Source organism: Hemitrygon akajei, chromosome 7 (genome assembly GCF_048418815.1).
Source record: "Hemitrygon akajei chromosome 7, sHemAka1.3, whole genome shotgun sequence".
Lineage (NCBI taxonomy): Eukaryota > Metazoa > Chordata > Chondrichthyes > Myliobatiformes > Dasyatidae > Hemitrygon > Hemitrygon akajei.
Window position 1 is genome coordinate 133,500,026 of NC_133130.1, and position 10,844 is coordinate 133,510,869.

The 10,844-nt window shown below is 45.2% G+C and overlaps 1 protein-coding gene across 5 annotated transcripts in view; it reads right to left on the reverse strand.

Moving 5' to 3' along the window:
- Positions 1-3,630, reverse strand: part of pitpnm2 (phosphatidylinositol transfer protein, membrane-associated 2) — a 316,594-nt gene extending 312,964 nt beyond the window's left edge. For 3 of the 5 annotated variants that reach the window (XM_073051991.1, XM_073051992.1, XM_073051990.1), the window contains exon 1: positions 3,445-3,629. The gene's annotated coding sequence lies outside the window, so the exon portion shown is untranslated. Of the gene's footprint in view, positions 1-3,444 lie in introns of all 5 variants that reach the window. The other 2 variants (XM_073051985.1, XM_073051993.1) reach the window with 2 other exon arrangements.
- Positions 3,631-10,844: the final 7,214 nt, after the last annotated feature.

Here is a 10,844-nt window from a genome sequence, read left to right on the forward strand (position 1 = left end):
TATAGAGCAAAAGGAACGTTATACAGTTGAATTATATGAAGTTGCTATCTCAAAGTACAGGGGTAGGAAAACACTACATTTCACTTCCTTTAAAGCCTGAGCACACTGGGGGTTTAAACTAATATCTTTAGGACCAACAATGACAGGGGCAGAGAAATTAACAAAACTGCTTCAGTCTCTATCTTATTGCTTTAAACTCAAGTTCGTATTTATAACCTTTAAAACAGATCTGCAGATTCCCCTCACCTATTTATGCCTACGTTCTGAAGCAGAGACTCAGCGTGTAAACCGGTTTCCTGGAACCACTGATGAGGATGGCTGAGAAGAAAGGGTCGTGCATCCTCCAGGACACAATCAAGACTGACCTGTGTTTAGTATCACTGTAAATCCCACAATTCACCATATGGCAATGTGTTATAACCAGTGTGTTCTAAGATACCTAGCAACAATAACCTGCTTCAGAGTTTATGTCAGGGGATCTTGATACCCTGACTAATCAAGAACTATCAACTTCCACTTTAAATATATACCCAATGACACAGGTATCTGTAGTAATGAATTCCAGGGTCTTCCCAATAGTTCCAACCAATATTTAATATAAAAATGGTGATCTGCTTAAAGCCTCATTGCTGTTGTAGGACCTCGCTGTGTGCAAACTGATAGCTAACTCATACATCACAATTCCGAAAGGATCTCGTTGAACCAGATAGTGATGACTTAGCATCATAGAACCCTACAGGATAGAAACAGGCCCTTCTGACCCAGCTCATCCATCCTGTTGCCCATCCTTGCCGATGCACATCCATTACCCTCCGCTTCCTACCACCAAGCTAATTTTGCCTCAAACCCATGTACCTTAACCTTCTGGACCAGTCCATTACATGAGACCTTGTCAAGAAGCCTTCCTGAAGTCCGTGCAAAGCTCATCTACTGCTCTGCCTGCATCAGTTTTCTTACTTACCTCCTGAAAACACACAATCAATTTGTGAGATGTGATCTTCCTTGTACAAAATCACGCCGACTGCTCTTAATCAGTTGCTGCTTTTCCAAGTGAACAGAAATCCTGTCCCTCAGAACCTTCATCAACAACCTTCCTGTCACTCACTAGCCTGTAACATTCTCCCTATCACTTTCCTCCTTACCGATGCAGACTTGCTTCAGAATATGAAGACACTTCTTCCCTGAATTCTCTGACACCTCCCCACTTTCCTTTCTCTCAGGTGAATACTGATTGAGGAACCCACTCATATCCATTTGACAAGTACACGGATAGGCAAGGTTTCGAGCAAGGTTTCCCAACCTGAGTCCTCGGACGCCTTGCTTAATGGTATTGGTCCACGACATAGGAAGACGTTGGGAATCCCTGGTTTAGGGGGATGCGAGCTAAACACAGGCAGTTGTGACTAGCTTAGATGGGGGCCTTGGTCAGACGAAGCAGTTGGGCCAAAAGGCCTGTTTCAAACGCCATCTATAAATTTGTTAAAGACACAACTATCTCCGGCAGAATTACAGACTGTGATAAGAACGCATAGGAGCGTAATATATCAGCTAGTTCAGCGGTTCCACAGTAACAACCATGCACTCAACATCGGTAAGACCAAAGAACTGACTGCAGGCTTCAGAAAGGGTAAGATGACGGAACACTCACTCATCCTCAGAGGAACCAGAAGTGAAAAAGGTGAGCAACTTAAAGTTCCCGGACCCAACATATCAATGCAGCTACAAACAGCAGCTAAATTTCAGAAGATTTGGTATGTCACCTAAGACACAAATTTTGACAGGTGCACTATGGAGAGCATTCTAACTGGCTGCATCACAGTCTGGTAGGAGTGGGGGGGGGGCACTGCACTAGATCAAAGTAAGCTGCAGAGAGTTGTAAGCTTAATCAGCTCCATCACGGGCACTAGGCTTCCCAGCATCCAGGACATCTGCAAGGGGCGATGGCTCAAAAAGGCGTTACGGATCCCCATCGCCCAGGATATGCCTTGTTCTCATTGCTATCATCAGGGAGAAGGCACAGGAGCCTGAAGATACACTCTTGCTAATTCAGGAACAGCTTCTTCCCTTCTGCCATCTGATTTCTGAATGGACAGTGAACCCATGAACACTACCTCACTTGTTGGTTTTTTTTTGCTTTCATTTTGTATTATATAAAATGTGTAATTTCATTTAGTCATAGAAGTACAGCACAGAAACAGGCCCTGCAGGTCATATAGTCCATGCCAAAACATTTAAACTGCCTTCTCCCATCAACCTGACCTGGACCATAGCCCTCCATACCCTTCTCATCCATGTACCTAACCAAACTTACTTTAAATGTTGAAATCGAGTTTGCATGTACCACTTGTACTGGCAGCTCCTTCCACACTGTCAACACCCTCTGAGTGAAGAAGTTTCCCCTGATGTTCCCCTTAAGCTTTTCACCCTTAACCCGTGATCTCTGGTTGTTGTCCCAACCAACCTCAGTGGAAAAAGCCTGGTTGCATTTACCTCATCTATATCCCTCATAATTTTATATACCTCCATAAAATCTCCCTTCATAGAATCATCGTCCATATTCCAAGGAATAAAGACCTAACCTATTCAACCTTTCCTTATAACTCTGGTCATCCAGACCCGGCAACATCCTTGTCAATTTTCTCTGTACTCTTTCCACCATATTTACTTTTTTCCTGAAGGTAGATAGCCTTATCTATACCCATATCAAATCGCCTTTCATTGCAACGCAATCCAAAATATATGCCGGGGATAATTAAACCTGATTCTGATCTGCAACAACCCCAACTTAATAGTACCTTCGTGGTCACTGGATTTACATCCTTAAACAACTTCTGCGGTTACACCTTCGATGGCACTGCAGCGTTTGCAGGAAGCTGCTCGCCACCTCCTCCTGATCCTCGACCAGGAGATGAGCGATGAGCAACACACGCCTGGGTCTCGCCGGCAACACCCACATTCGAGATAAAACTCCTGCTTTCTCGTGAAGTGTCGCGTCTGATAGCTCATCTCTTTCGCTTATATAAACTGAAACTTAACCAAGTAATTTGTGCAACTGCAAAAGGGTGTCCAGAAGGAATCTTTAAAGGGCAAAGTGGATTGAATGGAAATAAAAAGGACAGATGATTGCACACAGATTGCGGAGGCACTGAATTCCCGCACCCAGTGGTGTTGGCGGCTCCGGCTCCGGGGTGGGACTGCTGCCGCTTTGCCCCGTCTCCTAGCAACCGGTCCCGGGCTTGCGTTTGAAAACGTCGCCGTTTGCCGGTATGGGGAAGAAAGGAAGGACGGAGGGAGGGGGGAGAGGGGGAAAGGGGGAGGGAAGAGTGGGGATGGAGAAGAGGGCGGCCCGGACCAGCGGGGCTGGGCAATGCTCGGCTCAGCCTCGCCCGCCCCCGGTAACCCGCTGCCCGTTCACGTACCGGCGGGGCGCCCACCCCCACTCACCTCATCTCCCGGAGAGGCCGAACGTCCTCGGCAAGCAGCCTCAATCATGGTAGCCCAGTAACCCCCGGAGAGGGGGAGGTGGATTCCGCCTCACTCAGAGTGAGGGACGGAAGCGTTGCCCACAGTTGCAGAGGCGCCCCGCCGCCTGTGGCTGCCGCCGCCCCCGCCCAGTCCAACTCAGCCCGGCCCGGCGCGGCGCTCCCCGGGACGACAGCGCCGCCCACTGGCCGGGAGGCTGCGTCTGCCTTTGGAACGGGATGGCTGCAGACTGGTTCTACCAACCGAAAGAGCCAAACTTCAGTCGCTCCGGGTATTACACACACGAGACAAAATAATTCCAACGGCTAACCAGCTGCTGGGTGAAGAAATGAAGACATTTCGTATTTTAATCCTGAATGAGACTGTAATCGCTGGTTCTGGCATCCTACCACAACACTTAGCACTAAAATAGACTTATTGTTCTGTGTTGCCTTGTGAAAATTGTCTATAACCTGCTTTCTCTTGTGAATGCTGCTTTCATGATATGATGTGCCTCTTATACCTGTGTATACATGTCATAATAAGCTCTGCTTTTACATCCTTGGGGCTACCCTTTCAGACTAAGAATTGATTGTGGACTTCTGAAGGGTTTAGACGAGGGAGCACACAATCCTCATAGAGGGATCAGAAGTTCCTGCGTGTTAACATCAGGGAGCCAACATATCCTGGACCCAACATATCGATACAGCTACAAAGAGGGCAAGACAGCGGCTATATTTCAATAGGAGTTTGAGAAGATTTGGTCTGTCTACAGCTGGACAGTGGATAGCACTCTAACGGGCAGCATCACCGTGGAAGGAGTTACCACACAGGATCGGAAAAAGCAGCAGATTTGTAAACTTAGTCAGCTTCATCATGGGCACTAACCTCCACGGCATCCATGACATATTCAAGGAACGATGCTTCATTGCTACCATCAAGTACAGGAGTCAGAAGGCGCACACACTCAACAATTCAGGGACAGCTTCCTCCTCTCTACCATCTGAATTCTGAATGGATATTGAAATCATGAACACTGCCTCACTACTTTTTATTTCTATTTTAGCACGACTTACCTATTTAATATACATTATACACATGCTGTAATTGTTTTTTCTCTATAATTGTCATGCATTGTACTGCTGCTGCAAAGACAACAACATTTCACAACATATCCCAGTGCTATTAAGCCTAATTCTGATTCACTCTCAAGTTTACCTCATGCGCCATTTGAGTGTATTGACCCTCCTTATCCTCTTTGAGGAATCAGATTGGTGACCATTTCTGGCACTTTTATTCCAGCTGCAGTCTCATCAGAGACCGTTAAGCTGTAGAAAATATCATTAACGTAGTGAAATTTGACCAGTGAAGTGTTTCTTGAAACTGAAGACAGCTTCAAAATACATTTATAATACACATATAGAGTATACAACCCTGAGATTAGTCTTCCCACAGACAGACACAAAAGAAAGAAACAACATGGAACCTTGACAAAGAAAAACATCAAACCACCCCCTCACACACACATGCCAATGCAAAAAAAAAGTGAAAAATACAGAATCCACCTCAAACAGAAACACCCAAAATAGCAACTAAACCTTGTCCAAGACTCAGGACTCCAGCACCAAAAAGACAGGAGGTAGGCAACTGGGTGACTGTCAAGAGAGGCAGGGGGAGCAGACAGAGACAGCAGAGCACCCCTGTGGCCATTCCCATCAACAATAAGTATACCGTTTTGGATACTGTTGGTGGGGATGACCTACCAGGACCAAGTTGCAGTGGTCCTGTCTCTGGCAGAGGTTGGACCCTCGACTGGGAAGGGGAGGAGGGAAGAGAAGAGAGCGGTAGTGATAGGGGATTCTATAGTCAGGGGGGGCAGATAGGAGATTTTGTGGGGAAGATCGGGAGTCTCAGATGGTATGTTGCCTCCCTGGTGCCGGGGTCCGGGACATCTCAGATCAGGTGCAAGTTATTCTCGAGAGGGAGGGCAAGAACCCAGATGTTGTGATCCATGTAGGGACCAACGACGTGGGTAGGATGAGTGAGGGGGTCCTGCGTAGTGAGTTCAGGGAGTTAGGTGCGAAGCTGAAGGGCAGGATCTCCAGGGTAACAATCTCAGGATTGCTACCTGTGCCACGTGCAAGTGAGGCAAGGAACAGAAGGATTATACAGATTAATACGTGACTGAGAGGATGGTGCAGGAGGGAGGGCTTCAGGTTTGTAGATAATTTGGCTTTGTTTCAGGGAAGGTTGGATCTGTTTTGACGGGACGGTTTACACCTGAACTGGAGCGGTACTAACATTCTTGCAGGAAAGTTTGCTAGTGCTTCTTGGGGGGGGGGGTTTAAACTAAATTTGCAGGGGGCAGGGATCCAGAATGTGAGAGAGGATAGCGAGATGAAGAATAAAGGACAGGTGGGGACTACACAGTTCCGAAATACTAAGTGTGTAGTAGAGAAAGGTGAGGCGAAACAAGTGATAAGGAGGACACATGTACAGAGGGATGGTCTGACGGAGCATGGAGTTAAATGTGCAGAAAGTTTCAGTAAATTTAGGAAGGACAACAAAATTCAAGGGGCGTATAGCTCGAGGGGAGTTCGGGGAGCTGGGTTAAGCACAATAGGCAGCGATTTAAACAGAGAGAGGAGAAATGGGCTAAAAATTCTATATGTGAATGCACGAAGTGTCAGAAATAAGGCGGATGAGCTTGAAGCTCAGGTGTGAATGGGTAACTATGATGTTGTTGGGATAACGGAGACATGGCTGCAGGGGGATCAGACCTGGGGAATGAATGTACAAGGGTATACGTGCTATCGTAGGGACAGAAATGTGGGCAGAGGGGTGGGGTGGCCCTGTTGGTGAGGAATGAGATTCAGTCCTTTGCAAGGGGGGACATAGGGTCAGAAGTAGAGTCTGTGTGGATAGAACTGAGGAACAGTAAGAGCAAAAAGACCCTAATGGGTGTTGTCTACAGGCCCCCAAACAGTAGCATGGATATTGGGTGCAAGTTGAATAGGGAGTTAACATTGGCATGTGGCAAAGGTAATGTCGCAGTAGTTATGGGGGATTTCAACATGCAGATGAACTGGGAGAATCAGGTTGGTGCTGGACCCCAGGATAGGGAGTTTGTAGAGTGCCTAAGGGATGCATTCTTGGAACAGCTTGTACGAGAGCCGACCAGGGACAAGGCTATTCTGGATTTAGTGTTGTGTAATGAACAGGATTTGATAAGCGATCTTGCAGTAAAGGAGCCATTAGGAGGTAGTGACCATAATGTGATAAGTTTTTATCTGCAATTTGAGAGGGATAAGGGCAGATCGGAGGTGTCAGTGTTGCAGTTGAACAAAGGAGACTATGGAGCCATGAGGGAGGAGCTGGCCAAAGTTAAATGGACTGATATCCTAGCAGAAAAGACAGTGGAACAGCAATGGCAGGTATTCTTGGGAATAATACACAAGGTGCAAAATCAGTTCATCCCCCAGAGAAGGAAGGATTCAAAGGGGGGAAAGGGGCCACAGTGGTTGACAAAGGAAGTCAGAAATTGCATAGCATTTTTAAAAAAAGTATGACAGAGCTAAGGTGAGTGGGAAGACAGATGATTGGGAAATTTTTAAGGAACAACAGAACTTAACTAAAAAGGCAATACGGGGAGAAAAAATGAGGTACGAACGCAAGCTAGCCAGGAATATAAAGGAGGATAGCAAAAGCTTTTTTAGGTATGTGAAGAGAAAGAAGATAGTTAAGAACAATGTTGGGCCCTTGAAGAATGAATTGGGTGAAATTGTTACGGGAAACAGAGAAATGGCAGAAGAATTTAATAAGTACTTTAGATCTGTCTTCACTAGGAAAGACACAAGCAAACTCCCAGATGCATTGATGGGCCAAGGACATAGGGTAACAGAGGAAATGAAACAGATTAACATTAGGAAGGAAACGGTGATGAGTAGACTAATGGGACTGAAGGCTAACAAGTCCCCAGGTCCAGATGGTCTGCATCCTAGGGTACTAAAGGAGGTGGCTCTGGAAATTGCGGATGCATTGGTAATCATTTTCCAATGTTCCTTAGATTCAGGATCAGTTCCTGAGGATTGGAGAATGGCTAATGTTATACCACTTTTTAAGAAAGGAGGGAGGGAGAAAACAGAGAACTATCGCCCTGTTAGCCTAACATCAGTAGTGGGGAAGATGCTAGAGTCCATTATTAAAGATGAAATAGTGGCATATCTAGATAGCAGTGACAGGATTGGGCCAAGGCAGCAAGGATTTACCAAGGGCAAATCATGCTTGACTAATCTATTGGAGTTTTTAGAGGATGTAACCAGGAAGTTAGACAAGGGAGATCCAGTGGATGTAGTGTACCTCGGTTTTCAGAAGGCATTTGATAAGGTCCCACATAGGAGATTGGTGGGTAAAATCAGAGCTCATGGCATTGGGGGGGGGGAAGATATTGACATGGATAGAAAACTGGTTGGCAGATAGAAAGCAAAGGGTAGTAGTGAATGGGTGTTTCTCAGAATGGCAGGTGGTGACTAGTGGGGTGCCACAGGGCTCAGTATTGGGACCACAGCTGTTTACGATTTACATCAATGATTTAGATGAAGGCATTGAGAATAACATCAGCAAGTTTGCTGATGATACTAAGCTGGGTGGCAGTGTGACATGTGATGAGGATGTTAGGAGAACTCAGAGAGACTTGGATAGGCTGGGTAAATGGGCAGAAACTTGGCAGATGACGTTTAATGTGAATAAGTGTGAGGTTATCCACTTTGGGAGCAAGAACGGGAAGGCAGATTATTATCTGAACGGTGTAGAGTTAGGTAAGGGAGAAATACAAAGAGATCTAGGAGTCCTTGTTCTTCAGTTCACTGAAGGTGAATGAGAGTGCAGCAGGCAGTGAAGAAGGCTAATGGAATGTTGGCCTTTATTACAAAGGAAATTAAGTACAAGAGCAAGGAAATCCTTTTGCATTTGTACAGGGCCCTGGTGAGACCACACCTGGAGTATTGTGTACAGTTTTGGTCTCCAGGGTTAAGGAAGGACATCCTGGCTGTAGAGGAAGTGCAGCGTAGATTCACAAGGTTAATTCCTGGGATGTCCGGACTGTCTTACACAAAGAGGTTAGAGAGACTGGGCTTGTACACGCGGGAATTAAGGAGATTGAGAGGGGATCTGATTGCAACATGTAAGATTATTAAGGGATTGGACAAGATAGAGGCAGGAAATATGTTCCAGATGCTGGGAGAGTCCAGTACCTGAGGGCATGGTTTAAGAATAAGGGGTAGGTCATTTAGGATGGAGTTAACTCGCAGAGAGTTGTGAAGGTCTGGAATGCACTGCCTCAGAAAGCAGTGGAGGCCAATTCTCTGGATGCTTTCAAGGAGGAGCTAGATAGGTATCTTATGGATAGGGGAATCAAGGGATATGAGGACAAGGCAGGAACCGGGTATTGATAGTAGATGATCAGCCATGATCTCAGAATGGTGGTGCAGGCTTGAAGGGCAGAATGGTCTACTTCTGCACCTATTGTCTATAATCCTCAGTCAGCACTGAGCAGATGGGAGAGGGGAGGGGGAGAGAGACAATCACACACAGACAGTTTCCTCTAGCAACAGTGAGCAAAAGGCTGGTAGACAGCACTGAACCCCCACTCGCCTTCTGCTCTCACCTCAATGATTTCAATCTTCCTCGATATTTTAATCGGTGAGAAATGGAGTCAATCACAGGCTCACACCTGGTCTCCAGGCTTCTTGGACTCACGTCTGCACACTTCACTCGAAACCTCATGGAACCTCCTCGAAGACCACAAAGTGCCAGATGACTCAATCAGCCTGAAAACACCCTGACAAAATCTTGGATTCTCTTCCAAACAGTAAATGTTTCAGGTCAATGACCTTTGAAAGAGATGGTAAAATATTGAAGTATCTGCCTTTTACCTCCTGTATTCAAACATCATTTCCAAATGAAGCAGTACCTTATTCATCAACATGAGACACAGATTGATTAATGGCCTTCATTTTGCAGAGGTGGCCCTGACTCACCGGCCTTGGCATTCTGTACTCATCTAACTTGAGGTTGAGAAGCAACACTTGGCCTTCCCAATCAGCACATTGAATCCTTCTAGACACAATAATTTCAACAATTTCAGATCGTCATCCGTTTCAGACTTTGCACGTTACTTTTCCAGCATCCAGTTTATTTCTTGTTTGATAAATTCAGATTTAATTTGCTCAGTTTTAGACCACTCTCTGCCATACTTTGTTATTCTTCAGCCTATAATATCTGCTTTCAGCTGGCACCACCTTGTCTCAGTCTCCACCCTGTAACATACCTCTCTTTCAATCGTACTTCCCTTCACATGTTTCTCTGTGGCCTAAAAATAGTTTTGCTTCTAGTTTATTAGTTCAGATGAAAGGTCACCCTAAAATATTATAAATTCATTTCTCAACAAGGTACTGTTTGAGCTGTCATTTCTATCATTTTCCATGTTTAATTTCACCCATCAATTGCTAAATCCACAAATTTTGTTGGGCCAGAATATAGCCAAGTGTTGTCCTTCATTAGACCAAAAGATCATAAAATACAGGAGTAGAATTAGGCCATTTGACCCATCGAGTCTGCTCCGCAATTTTGTCATGGCTGATCCATTTTCTGACTCAGCCCCAGTCTCCTTCCTTCTCCCCATATCCCTTCATGCCCTGACTAATCAATAATCTTTCAACCCCTGTCTTAAGTACATCCAATGACTTGGTCTCTGCAGACACCAGTGGCAACAAATTCCACAGATTCACCACTGTTTGGCTAAAGGAATTCCTCCTCATTCTAAAAGGATGCCTCTCTATTCTGTCCTCTAGCCTTAGGCTCCTCTACCATAGGAAATATCCTCTCCACATCCGCTCTATCAAGCCCTTTCAATATTTGATAGGTTTCAATGAGGTCACCCCTCATTCTTCTGAATTCCAGTGAGTAGAGGCCCAGAGCCATCAAACACTGCTCAAATGACAAGTATTTCAATCCCAGAATCTTTACAAGATATATTCCTTCTAAATCAAAGAGATTAGTCAGCACAGACTTTTAATAAGCAGCTCACATCACAGAGCAAGTTAGTCTAAATTTTGTAAATGGCTTTGGCCAAATTAGAATATAATCATCAAACTATGTTAAAGGAACTCAGCACTGAACAAGCTGTAGATCGTTAAATTTACTGGAATGGAATCTATAAAATTTATTGCCGCAACCAAAATCAAAGTAAATAAAGGCTTTGCCATTCAAAGGTGTATCTGGGAAAGTCATCTCCTTGTAGGCTTTCCATCCATGCTGGGTTGAGCAACAAGCTAGCACTCAAACTTGTTAAAAAAGAGAAAAACTAAAGAAACAGCAAGGTT